The following is a 14,695-nucleotide window of genomic DNA, read 5'->3' on the forward strand; positions in this document are numbered from 1 at the left end:
GGGACGGGGGAGCCTGGTGGGCTGCCGTCTATGGTGTTGTACAGAGTCGGACACGACTGAAGTGACTTAGCAGCAGCAGCAGCAGCAGCGTGTAGCTGTAGGGTTACCCTGGTGCCTCAGATGGTAAAGAGTCTGCCTGAAATGCAGAAGACCTGGGTTCTATCCCTGGGTCGGGAAGATCCCCGGGAGAAGGAAATGGCAACCCACTCCAGTATTCTTGCCTGGAAAATCCCGTGGATGGAGGAGCCTGTCAGGCTACAGTCCATGGGGTTGCAGAGTCAGACATGACTGAGAGACTTCAGTTTCACTTTCTTTTTTCATGCAATTGTAGTTAAAACTTCTATGGACACTTTTGTACAAGTCTTTATGTGAACACATATTTTTCACATACACAAATATTAAAAGATTTGACAGATTCTTCATAAAATTAAACATGTGAATGCTCAATAAGCACATGAAGCGATGCTCAACATCACTAGTAATCAAAGAAATGCTAATTTAAACTTATATGAAATATTACCAGATATCCACTAGAATGGATAGAAGTGAAAAAATACCAGCTGTCATTAAATATTTGCTAGTATGGGGAGCAAGCAGAAATCTAATACTCAGTTCATTGTAATGTATGAGATTATACCTTAATTGAAATTAGAGTTAATAAATGGGCAATATAAAAAATATGATTTTTTTTTTACATGGTGTTTCTAGAAGCAATAAGTTTGAATGCTAGAAGAAGTTGCAAATATTGAGAATGATACTGGTGATAGTAACTGGTGGCTGAATTGAGATGATGGAAAAGATAACTGTAAATGAGAAAGTTAAGAAAAAGAGAGATCAGAGTCATGAGTGGATTATCCAAGAATATCTAAAGTGTTTTCAAGGATACACCTGATCAGATAAGAGGTGAAGACAGATATTAGGAGCACCTTAACATTTTAAAAGAAATGAGAGGAATGGCAAGGAGAGGTTGGGAAATGACATCTACAAAAGAAGGGAAGGGATAGTGGTTGTTAGTTACGATGATTAAAACTTCAAAACCTATGTTCTAAGATTTTTTGTGTCTGTGTGTGGATGGGGGGAAGGATAAAAATTAGCTTGGGAGTGAAAATAGTATGAGGAATACTCTGCCTGTTTCTTAGCCTTGAGGTGTTGGAGTGCAGGAGAAAAAAGTGACTTTCTACTTGAGAGGGCTTAGGGCAAGTGGTATACTTGTGGAAAGATCACATTCAATTAAGTGGGGAGAGAAAGGTTAACAGAAACATCAATGAACAAGTTAAGGATATAAAGGTTTTCTTTTTTTTTTTTTTTAAATAAGGCAGTCTGTATATTTTGGAGGATAGAGTGGAAGGATGTGGGAGACATTAGGTTAGTTAGTGAAATGTGCAGACAGATGTGGGAATAAGGGCGAAGGTGATGATAGAGAGCTGGACAAGGTGCTGAGGCTTGCTGTATTCACAGAAAGAAACAGAGTTGGTAGATGTCAGATAGTAAGTTCTTTTTTTGCAGCTGAGAGAAAGAAGTAAAGATCTGCTTCTGAGAGCCCTTATATAAGTGCTCTATTTTTTCCCAAATGGGACAATATCAAATTGCCTCAGAAAATGACCAATAGAAGCGTTCAATATTCTATCTTATGAAGATGTTTTAGGGTCCTAATAATGTTATCAGAATTTTTGATATGGTACACCAGCTGCAAGACATAAACTAAGCTATTGGTTCTGGGAAATAAATAACATTATCTTATATTAAAAAATTTATTAGAGCTCAGATTTCAGAATGGATGTAATATGGAGAAGAAATTCAGAAAGTGGCAGTGTTGCTCACATTGTTTAGCAAGAAAGGGTTAAACATATTTTATTTGTTTTTATGATACTATATCAGAGCATCTATCCTTTGAGAAAAAGATTATAACTTAGGAAATGAAGGAAATAAGTAAAACTCATAAATTTTAAGATTTTTCACTGCTGTTTTAAAAATGTCTTTCTAATAATATTCTTGATAGATTTCTCTGTACTTAGCATATGGATCTCATGAGTAGGCACTGATATTGATGAAGGAAAAGCATAGGTATACTTTGCTTTCCTTAATCACAGGTGGAAATTTGTGAAATGAAAAATACTCTGTAACCATGACCTTTCTACATCATTAATATAGACATTTGCTATAATCTTTCTTTATTCACTGTTTGGCTGTTCTTGTTAATATGTCATCTTATGTGTCTCTGTTGAGCTTGGTTGGGGAATAAGCATTTGGGTCAGCCTGTTCTCCTACAGGGAGAAGGCAATGGCACCCCACTCCAGTACTGTTGTCTGGAAAATCCCATGGATGGGGGAGCCTGGTAGGCTGCAGTCCATGGGGTCGCTAAGAGTCAGACACGACTAAGTGACTTCACTTTCACTTTCCACTTTCATGTATTGGAGAAGGAAATGGCAACCCACTCCAGTGTTCTTGCCTGGAGAATCCCATGGATGGAGAAGCCTGGTAGGCTGCAGTCCATGGGGTCGCACAGAGTCGGACACGACTGAAGCGACTTAGCAGCAGGCAGCAGCAGCAGTTCTCCTACGCCATACAATGGCCTCTCGAAAGAAAAGGTGTTTGTAGCTAACATTTCTTGAAAGGATCCTATGAGCTACTTTCTATGTTAGTAACTATAATCCTCACAATCCTCTAAGGGAGATGCTACTATTGCCAACATTACAGTTAAAGAAATTGAGGTTCAGAAAGGTTAAGTGAATTGTACAAGGGTGTACAACTCATAATGTTAGAGTTGGAACTTGAAAAGAAAAGGCAATATTTCATCCCTGTATTTTGGTGCTCCCAGAAAACGTTTTGAGTACATAAGATCTAGATTCTCACAGCAGAGACACTAGCAAACAGAGTCTGTAAGTGGGAGATGTTCCCCAGTGTCTATCTAAGCTGCATGGAGTCTAAATAAATTCCTTCACACAATTGACAGACCAATATAAAAATCATTTGTCTCATCAAATGCCCAAGGGAACTTGCAAATGCTCTCTATTCATTAAATGATTACTCTAAGGTTCAAAGAAGGTTGTTTAATATTAAAATGCTTTGAAGGGATAGGGCCACATAGATATGAGTGCCCTTGGTGGTGGTGGATTTATCATTGCTGCATTTTTCAGGGAAGAGTTGAGTGAGCGAGGTGTTGTATATTCTTGTATGGATTTGGTATGTTTATGAAAAGAAAGTACTGTTTGAGATTTCATTGGATTCATTATGCATGCATGTGTGAGAGAATCCTAAAAGTGGGATCAGCACCTTATTAGTTATTGGCTGTCCATTACAGAGACTTGGGTCAGCAGGCACCTCAGCCAAGGTGCTGTTCTCTGAGGCATCTAGCATCAGGAATAAGGCACAGATACAAAGATTAATTGCTTTTGGATAATTAATTGGACATTTCTCAAAGAAAGGCCACATAGAGTTGTTCTACATTTCAGTTGATTATAAGAACAAGAATAGCAAATATTTATCATATTCTTAATGTTTGACAGTGGGTATGCTATGCTATGCTATGCTATGCTAAGTCACTTCAGTCGTGTCCAACTCTGTGTGACCCCAGAGATGGCAGCACACCAGGCTCCCCCGTCCCTGGGATTCTCCAGGCAAGAACACTGGAGTGGGTTGCCATTTCCTTCTCCAATGCATGAAAGTGAAAAGAGAAAGTGAAGTTGCTCAGTCGTGTCCAACTCCTAGCGACCCCATGGACTGCAGCCCACCAGGCTCCTCCATCCATGGGATTTTCCAGGCAAGTGTACTGGAATGGGGTGCCATTGCCTTCTCTGAGTATGCTATTTTAATGCAATTATTCTCATATCTCCTAAAATCACTCTATGTGGTAGATATATTATCACTACCTTTTTTGCTGAAAAGAAGATGAATGTAATGCTTATGTCCCTCCCAAATTTATATGTTAGTGCCTTTACCCCAAGTGTAATATTATTAGATGTGGAGCCTTTGGAAGGTCATTAGGTCATGAGGGAGAAGCCCTATTAGCACTCTCAGAGAAAAGATCCTAGAGTGCTCCCTTCCTGCTTTCACTATACTCAGTGAGAAGATAGCAACCTATGACCAGGAAGCAGGTTCTTACCTGACATTGAATCTGTCAGCACCTTGATCCTCCACCTTCCAACCACCAGAGCTGTGAATGTTTGTTGTATAAGCCACTCAGTCTATCACGTTTTTGTCATAGCATCCCAGACTAAAGCAGGAGAATAAAACTTAAAAAGTATTAGATAACTTGCCTGAAACCTCACTGTTAATGAGAGACAAAACTCAAAAACTGAGGTCTTCCTAACACCCAAAGGCTTAATCCTTAGAGGATATTTACTAATGACAGTTATCTAAAACTAATTTAATTAGACAAATCCATACAGAATTCACTATGTGACAGGTGTTCTCCTAGCAAGGAGAATTTATCTATTATGTTTCCAAAAACTAGTTATAATAGAGACAATTATAATAGGAGAGTAATAAGTGTTATGTTAGAAATAAGATAGAAGCATCTGTATTGGTCAGCGTTTAACCAGACAAGTGTTAATTTTCATTAATTCACTGATTATTACATTCATTGGTGCAGTCATTATTTCACTGGTGTATGTATGAATGTATGTATTGCAAGGATGTGTATGTCTATACACGATTGTCAAGGCCAATTGGAAATCTGCAGAGCTGACCATCATAAGAGCTGGTTGGACCTTTCAGGCAAAGGCTGACACTGCTGTTCAAAAGTGGAATTTACTGTTTCACAGGGAAGCCCCAGCTCTGCTGTATGTTCCTTTCAATTTATTGAAGCAGGCCCTCCCAGATTATTTCAGATAACCTTCCTTGCTTAGGGTCAATTGATTATGAACTTTAATCATATGTCAACAAAATACCTTCACAGTAGCACCTAAAATACTGTTTGATCAAATAGCTGAGGACTGTAGCTGAACCAAATTAATCCATAAATCTGATCATCATAGCATATAACTTGGAAAAGTTTAATGGAATAATTTGTTTCTAAAATGATTCGTATATATATATATATATATGTATATATATACTCATTATTTTTGACATTAACACATTGCTGTATTCATTTATTTATTTTTGGCCAGGCTTGGTCTCCATTGCCGCATGCAGCCTTTCTCTAGTTGCAGCAGGCGGGGGCTCCTCTCTAGTTGAGGGGCACGGGCTTCTCATTGTGGTGGCTTCTCTTGTTGCAGAGCATAGGCTCTAGGCACATGGGCTTCAGTAGTTGTAGCATGCAGCCTCGGTGGTTGTGACTTGTCTTCGGGGTTTGGGGGCCTCAGTAGCTGTGGCAGAGGGGCTTGCTAGTTGTGGCTGGCAGGCCTTAGAGCAAGTGGGCTTCAGTGCTGTGCGCATGAACTTAGTTGCTCTGTGGCACGTGGAATCTTCCCAGACGAGGGATTCAACCCATGTCCCCTGCACTGACAAATCGATTCATATCCACTCCGTTACCAGGGAAGTTCCCCTAAAATGATTCTTAAAGGATAAGTAGAAATTAATCAGAATCAGAGTGGAGTAGAGAGTTCTAGCTGGCAAAAGTGCATATCTGCTTTTGAGATTGAAGTCAAGTGAAGTGAAGTCGCTCAGTCGTTTCTGACTCTTTGTGACCCCATGGACTGTAGCCTACCGGGCTCCTCTGTCCATGGGATTTTCCAGGCAAGAGTACTGGAGTGGGTTGCCATTTCCTTCTCCAGAGGATCTTCCCAACCCAGGGCTCGAACCCGGGTCTCCCACAGTGTAGGCAGATGCTTCACCGTCTGAGCCATAAGGTGGGGAGGCTTTTGAGATTACTAGATTGTAAACTTCATGAGAGAAATGAACACCTGTTGCTCTTTGTTTTACCTCTGCTTAACCACCTTCTTTCCTGATGTGTGTATCTTTGTGTATCTTTCCTCTGTGTATCTTTGACTCTGCCCAATTTAATTATTAACCCCACCACAGAGTTTCCAGAACTTACATAGGACTGGGGAAGCAGACTCTTAGAGGGCACAAACAAAACCTTATGCACACCAAGACCCAGGAGAAAGGAGCAGTGGCCCCACAAGAGACTGACCCAGACTTGCCTGTGAGTGTCCAGGAGTCTCTGGTGGAGGCGTGGGTCGGTGGTGGCCTGCTGTGGGGTGGGGCCACTGAGTGTGGCAAGACCTATTGAAGGAGGTCACCATTTTCTTCATTACTTCCACCATAGTTTGGCCTCAGGTCAAGCAACAGGGAGGGAACACAGCCCTGCCCATCAACAGAAAATTGGATGAAAGATTTACTGAACATGGCACCGCCCATCAGAACAAGACCCAGTTTCCCCCTCAGGCAGTCTCTCTCATCAAGAAGCTTCCATAAGCCTCTTATTCCTATTCATCAGAGGGCAGACAAAATGAAAACCACAATCACAGAAAACTAATCAAACTGATCACATGGACCACAGCCTTGTCTAGCTCAATGAAACTATGAGCCATGTCATAAAGGGCCACCCAAGATGGATAAGTCATAGTGGAGAGTTCTGAAAAAAATGTGGTCCACTGGAGAAGGGAATGGCAAACCACTTCAGTATTCTTACCTTGAGAACCCCATGAACAGTATGAAAAGGCGAAAAGATATGACACTGAAAGATGAACTCCCCAGGTCAACAGATGCTCAACATGCTACTGGAGAAGAGTGGAGAAATAACTCCAGAAAGAATGAAGAGACAGAATCAAAGAAAAAACCATGCCCAGTTGTAGATGTGACTGGTGATGGAAGTAAAGTTTGATTCTGTAAGAACAATATTGCATAGGAACCTGGAATGTTAGGTCCATGAAGCAAGGTAAATTAGAAGTGGTCAAACAGGAGATGACAAGAGTGAACATTGACATTTTAGGAATCAGTGAATTAAAATGAACTGAAATGGGTGAATTAAATTCAGATGATCATTCTATCTACTACTGTGTGCAAAAATCACCAAGAAGAAATGGAGTAGCCCTCATAGTCAACAAAAGAGTCTGAAATGCAGTACCTGGATGCAATCTCAAAAATGATAGAATGATCTCTGTTCGTTTCCAAGGCAAACCATTCAATATCACAGTAATGCAAGTCTATGCCCCAACCAGTAATGCTGAAGAAGCTGAAGCTGAACAGTTCTATGAAGACCTATAAGACCTTCTAGAACTAACACCCAAAAAAGATGTCCTTTTCATTATAGGGAACTGGAATGTAGAAGTAGGAAGTCAAAAGCTACCTGGAGTAACAGGCAAATTTGGCCTTGGAGTACAGAATGAAGCAGGGCAAAGGCTAACAGAGTTTTGCCAAGAGAATGCACTGGTCATAGCAAACACCCTCTTTCAACAACACGAGAAAAGACTCTACACATGGACATCACCAGATGGTCAACACCGAAATCAGATTGACTATATTCTTTGCAGCCAAAGGTGGGGAACTGACTGTGACTCAGATCAGGAACTCCTTATTGCCAAATTAAACTGAAGAAAGTAGGGAAAATCACTAGACCATTCAGGCACAACCTAAATCAAATTCCTTACGATTATATAGTGGAAGTGAGAAATAGATTCAAGGGATTAGATCTGATAGAGTCCCTGAAGAACTATGCATGGAGGTTCATGATATTGTATAGGAGGAAGTGATCAAGACCATCCCCAAGGAAAAGAAATGCAAAAAGGCAAAAATGGTTGTCTGAGGAGGCCTTATGAATAATTGAGAAAAGAAGAGAAGTGAAAGGCAAAGGAGAAAAGGAAAGATATACCCATTTGAATGCTGAGTTCCAAAAAATAGCAAGGAAAATAAGAAAGCCTTCCTCGTGATCAATGCAAAGAAATAGAGGAAAACAATAGAATTGAAAAGAATAGCGATCTCAAAAAAATTAGAGATACCAAGGGAACATTTCATGCAAAGGGGCACAATAAAGGACAGAAATGGTATGGACCTAACAGAAGGAGAAGGTATTAAGAAGAGGTGACAAGAATACACAGAAGAACTATACAAAAAAGATCTTCATGTCCCAGAAAACCATGATGGTGCGATCACCCACATAGAGCCAGACATCCTGGAATGCAAAATCAAGTGGGCCTTAGGAAGGATCACTGTGAACAAAGCTAGTGAAGGTTATGGAGTTCCAGCTAAGCTATTTCAAATCCTAAAAGATGATGCTGTGAAAGTGGTGCACTCAATAAGCCAGCAAATTTGGAAGACTCAGCAGTGGCTATAGGACTGGAAAAGTCCAGTGTTCATTCCAATCCAAAATAAAGGCAATACCAAAGAAAGGTCCAACTACTGCACAATTACACTCATTTCACACACTCGCAAAGTAATGCTCAAAAATCTCCAAGCCAGGCTTCAATAGTACATGAATCATGAACTTCCGGATGTTCAAGCTGGATTTTAAAAAAGCAGAGGAACCAGAGATCAAATTTCTACCATCTGTTGAATCATTGAAAAAGCAAGAGAGTTCCAGAAAAATATCTACTTATGCTTCATTGATTATGCCAAAGTATTTGACTGTGTAGATCACAACAAACTGTGGAAAATTCTGAAAGAGATGGGAATACAAGATCACCTGACCTGCTTCCTGAGAAATCTGTATGCAGGTCAGGAAGCAACAGTTAGAACTGGACATGGAACAACAGACTGGTTCCAAATCAGGAAAGGAGTATGTCAAGGCTGTATATTGTCACCCAGCTTATTTAACTTATCTGAAGAGTACATCATGTGAAATGCTGGGCTGGATGAAGCATAAGCTGGGATCAAGATTGCTAGGAGAAATATCAATAACCTCAGATATGCAGATGACACCACCCTTATGGCAGAAAGCAAAGAAGAACTAAAGAGCCTCATGATGAAACTGAAAGAGGAGAGTGAAAAAGTTGGCTTAAAACTGAACACTCAGAAAACTAAGATCATGTCATCCAGTCTCATCACTTCATGGCAAATAGATGAGGAAACAGTAGCAACAGTGAGAGACTTTATTTTTCTGGGCTCCAAAATCACTGCAGATGGTGATTGCAGCCATGAAATTAAAAGACATTTACTCCTTGGAAGAAAAGCTATGACCAATTTAGATGGCATATTAAAAAGCAGAGACATTGCTTTACCAACAAAGGTCTGTCTAGTCAAAGCTATGGTTTTTTCAGTATTCATGTATGGATGTGAGAGTTGGACTATAAATAAAGTTGAGCACCGAGGAATTGATGCTTTTGAGCTGTGGTGTTAGGGAAGACTCTTGAGAATTCCTTGGACTGCAAGGAGTTCCAACCAGTTGATCCTAAAGGAAATCAGTCCTGAATATTCATTGGAAGGACTGATGATGAAGCTGAAACTCCAATACTTTGGCCACCTGATGCGAAGAACTGACTCACTGGAAAAGACCCTGATGCTGGGCAAGATTGAAGGCAGGAGAAGAAGGGGATGACAGAGGATGAGATGGTGGAAGGCATCACTGAGTCGAGGGACATGAGTCTGAGCAAGCTCTGGGTGTTGGTGAAGGACAGTGAAGTACTGCAGTCCGTGGTGTTGCAAAGAGTCAGACATGACTGAGTGACTGAACTGAACTGAACTTAATTATCAATTAAGTTGATAATTAAGTTGATAATTAAGTTGTTGACAAGAAACTTAGCATAAAAATTGATTAACACACATTTTACATGCTATAGGTATTATAAGAAAGTAAGCTAGAGAGAAGGAAATGTTAAGAAAATCATAGGGAAAAGACATTTACAGTAAATATCTGTATTTATTTAAAATTTTTCTAGTGTAAGTAGACCTGTGTAGTTGAAACCCCATTTTATAGGTGATGAAACCAAAGCAAGAGAGGAATTAAATAAATAAATCGCTTATGAGTCTTGAGAGTCCCCTGGACAGCAAGTAGATCAAACTAGTCAATCCTAAAGGCACTCAACCCTGAAAATTCATTGGAAGGACTGATGCTGAAACTGAATCTCCTATACTTTAGCCACCTGATGATGCAAAGAGCCAGCTCATTGGAAAAGAACCTGATGCTCACAAAGATTGAAGGCAAGAAGAGAAGGGGGCAGCAGAGGATGAGATGGTTGGATGGCATCGCTGACTCAATGGACGTGAGTTTTAGCAAACTGGGAGATAGTGAAGCACAGGGAAGCCTGGCATGCTATAGTCCATCGGGTCGCAAAGGGTCAGGCATGACTGAGAGACTGACAGCAATAACAGAGGGGACATAACTTTCAAGTCCTTAGGATTCCAGTGCTCTCAGTAGAACATCTTGCCTCTTCTCCTCACCCATGGAAGCTTCCCCAGAAGGTACATTTTTTTTCTCTGAAGGTGAGCACCATGTCCTAATAAGGCAATGATATTTTCTCTACACCTTTGCATGCTATTTTTAAGAACAAAAATTCGGCTACATTCCCTCAGAAGAAAAACACAGTCATTTTGCACAGTTCATATGCCTGCATTTTAACCTTTGGCCTCAAGTCAGTAAAATGGCTATTTGAATTTAATGGCAACAACTTATACTGGTGATTCAGAGGGAACATGGTAATATTTCTCAAGAAGATGAAAATTGGAACTTGCAAAATTTATTTGGGATATTCTTCAAAGACTAGAGGATCCTTTTTTTTGTTATGTGTTTTTCACAGTAGCTGGCAAAACATGGGTAGTTTCTCTCTAATACTCTCATTTTGGGTACACTTTGATTTGTGTGAGATAGAAGATATGACTTTTCAGTCTTTTCATCCAAGGATATTACACTGACACCCATGAATGCCAAAGAACAGGTGAAAAAAATACATATATATTAGAATAAAATCAAAGTTTTCTGAAAATGGAAAAGGATCTATTTTAAGATTCTGTAGCAAAGATAGCCACCTTATCAAGATGCAGAGAAAAGAGTTTGAGTTGGAAAAGTAAAGGGTAAAACTTTTTAAAGATTTCACCAGGTTTGACTAAGGTTCTTATTCGCCAATGATAACCATTAATTCAAAATTTATTCAGTTCTAACTAGGCAGGGTTTTTTCTGTCAATCAATTTCTGCAGTTTGAACTGTAGGAAGGATTGCTTGGTAAAATCTGTGTATATTAAGAATGTGCATATGCTTTGATCTATTCCTTTCTAGATTTTATCCTACTAGCACGGAGAAGGTAATGGCACCCCACTCCAGTACTCTTGCCTGGAAAATCCTATGGACAGAGGAGCCTGGTGGGCTGCAGTCCATAGGGTCACTACAAGTCGGACACGACTGAGGGACTTCACTTTCACTTTTCACTTTCATGCATTGGAGAAGGAAATGGCAACCCATTCCAAAATTCTTGCTTGGAGAATCCCAGGGACGGGGGAGCCTGGTGGGCTGCCGTTTATGGGGTCGCACAGAGTCGGACACAACTAAAGAAAGCGACTTAGCAGCAGCAGCAGCATGCATGTATATATGTTTTAAAATTTAGGTACAAAAATATTCAATGTAGCATGATTTGTGATAGGAAAAGTTTAGAAACAGCCCAAGTCTTTGTCAGTTAGGAGTTTACAATATGGCTTCAACATATGATAAACAAAAATCAAAAGAATTTCAATGATAAACTGACTAATGAACAAATACTTAAAAAAATTTAACATACTGCCTTCAATAAAAATTGAGCAGTCAAATCACTCATGCTCTAGATGATCTGAATAACACAGTGAAAGTCTGCCCTAGTAAACATATATTGACCATCACAGTCAATGTTAGTGAACCCAGTCTTTTCAAGCATAGACAGGACCCTGTAAAAATTGACTGTGTACCCTTGCAAAAGACATAATTAAATAAAGATCAAAGAACCAGAATCAACCAAAAACTTCATCTAACTACACTGTAATAACATTAGAAATCAACAGAAACATTGGAACTGAAAAATTGGTATCTGGAATATTTAACTAATTTATACAAATAAATAACAACAAAAAATAGCCTAATATATAAATGGACAAAGAATATAAACATAACATTCTCAGAAAAGGAACTGAAGATCTCAATAATTGAATGAAAGAAATGCTTGACTATAAATAGTATACATTTATTTATTTATAGTATAAATGCCATACTATATTTCCAGAAGTAAATTAACTTATCATTCTGGACCCTAATCTGTAAAATGAAGTAGCTATGCCCTTTCCGATGATATTTTATGACATGATAACATGGATGACTTAATGAGACCCATCTCTATCTATAGCTTTCTCTCACTATTTCTGCTTTCTTTGTTCTCATGGGGGCTTCTCTTCAATGCCCATCAATCCAACTTCCTTATTTGTCCTTCAGCTAGAATCAGTTGTCTTAAGAGTTAAAAAAAAATTAAGTCATTCATTTTTCTTAGTACAGATTGAATAAAGGAATATTTTTTCTTAATGATTGAATAGAAATGATTTAATTTGACTACTTTGTTGTGTTGCTGCTGACTAGCATTTAAATTCTTTTATCTCTCTTGGGATGGGGATAGTTTAGCATTGTTATATGGTGCTCACATTATCTCACCCCTCATTGTTCCTGCAAAGGTACAGTAGAGCTTGGTGTTCTGTATCTATGTTCTGAGATATTTTCACAAATTGAAGACAAGCTTTTGAAGATCAACCTAGACAGCATAATAAAAAGCAGAGACATTACTTTTCCAACAAAGGTCCATCTAGTCAAAGCTATGGTTTTTCCAGTAGTCATGTGTGGATGTGAGAGTTGGACTATAAAGAAAGCTGAGGACTGAAGAATTGAAGCTTTTGAACTGTAGTGTTAGAGAAGACTCTTGAGAGTCCCTTGGACTGAAAGGAGATCCAACTAGTCAATCCTAAAGGAAATCAGTCCTGAATATTCATAAGAAGGTGATGCTGAAGTGGAGACTCCAGTATTTTGGCCACCTGATGCAAAGAACTGACTCATTGGAAAAGACCCTGATGCTGGGAAAGTTTGAAGGCCAGAAGAGAAGGAGATGACAGAGGATGAGATGGTTGGATGGCATCACCGACTCAATGGACATGAGTTTGAGTAAACCCTGGGAGTTGGTGATGGACAGGGAAGCCTAGTGCACTGCAGTCCATGGGGTCGCAAAGAGTCGGATGTAAATGAGTGACTGAACTGAACTAAAAATAACTAAATAAAACAATGAATGTTTAAAGTATATTTTAAACTTTGTTTTTATGGGTCCAATTTTTCTTGTAAATTTCTTTCTCATTCTTTTAAATCCACAATGCTATTTCTGGAAGGCCACTGACTTCTAATGTCTTATAAAATATGTTTTCATTGGCTTTGAAGCATTTGTGTGACATTTGTCTTTGTAGAAGGAACACGGTTGGCTTTTTCTTTTTATCTTCTCTCTTGTCTGGCCCTGAAGTAGGGTTGGAGCTTGAGGGAGAGAAGAGTAAAGGTGTCCCAGAGTTTCTGCTGACTTTGCACTCTGAGAAAATGGCTTTATGCATTTGGGGCCTGGCAGTGACCTTCTGGGGATGCTGTCATGAGGTGTTTAGAGGCTTCCCTCCTGGGCCTTTGGATGTGGACAATATGTTTTCTTCTGGATCCTGACTGCCTTTGGAAGTCCAAGTCACACAGATCCCACTCTGTTGGAGTGCCCTTTCCCTGCAAGCTGTCCTCTTGAAAACAAGACAGCTAGCTGGACACTGGCTCTCTTTGTTGCGTTTGGTCCATGGGAAAAGGTCATGCATCATCTGCCTCAAATCTCAGGGAGTGTGTGACTATCCATCCAAGTTGCTTTTCCTTCACTAAGTAGGACCATCTATTTCATCTTCTTAATTTCCCACAAGTGGATCAGATATGCTTCTGCCCTGCTTTTCAAACTCAGAGTTGCACACATTAAATTCTGTGAAGCCCCTAAATTTTATGCTTGAGTGGAAGGAGGTTGATTCCCCTACCCTTCCCTCATGTGCAGATATCTGTGGGAGAGGGGGTGTAAGGGAGAGAGAAACAGAGAACTCCATTGGTTCTCTGCAAAAAAACCCTCCTCACAAATTCCTTCTGTGTCCTTTTTATATGCTGAATATGAGATGACAGATCCAGGATACCTGTAACTAGGTCTCAAATAGTGGCTCTGAAGATTTTTGCAAGAAGAACTGTCTTCACTAACTCTCAGAGATATCTAATATCTGCTATATTTTGGCCTCTCCACACAAACTTTGAATTTAATGTCATTCTACTAATATGTTCACAGATCTGACAAGAAATCATATCTAAAAATACACATCTCTCTTTACAATCTTTTCAGAAGTTACACATCCTCTAATTACTCTTTTCAAGAACTGTTTCTTAAATAATACCAGATCCCCATAAGATAAAATTAGAATTTTTTTCATTTATTAATATTTCCTTAAGATACACTAGAATTCATCCTAAAAATCTCTCTCTGAGCACTTACCCTATGGCTCTTGGCTATGCTCTTGTTCAAAATGAATAAGACTGACCCTTTTTTTCTCAGAACATTTGTAAACTGCAGAGTATGAAGTGATATGTTAGCAAGTATATATAGAATATCACAAAGACACACAGGAGAAGCACCAAATCCCATCTGTGGGGTGTCATGAAAGGTATCCTTCAAAAAAAGTCTACAAATAATAAATGTTGGAGAGGGTGTGGAGGAAAGGGAACCCTCTTACACTGTTGGTGGGAATGCAAACTAGTACAGCCACTATGGAGAACAGTGTGGAGATTCCTTAAAAAACTGGAAATAGAACTGCCTTACGATCCAGC

Source organism: Bison bison, unplaced genomic scaffold (assembly GCF_000754665.1).
Source record: "Bison bison bison isolate TAMUID 2011002044 unplaced genomic scaffold, Bison_UMD1.0 scf7180017864136, whole genome shotgun sequence".
Taxonomy (NCBI): Eukaryota; Metazoa; Chordata; class Mammalia; order Artiodactyla; family Bovidae; genus Bison; species Bison bison.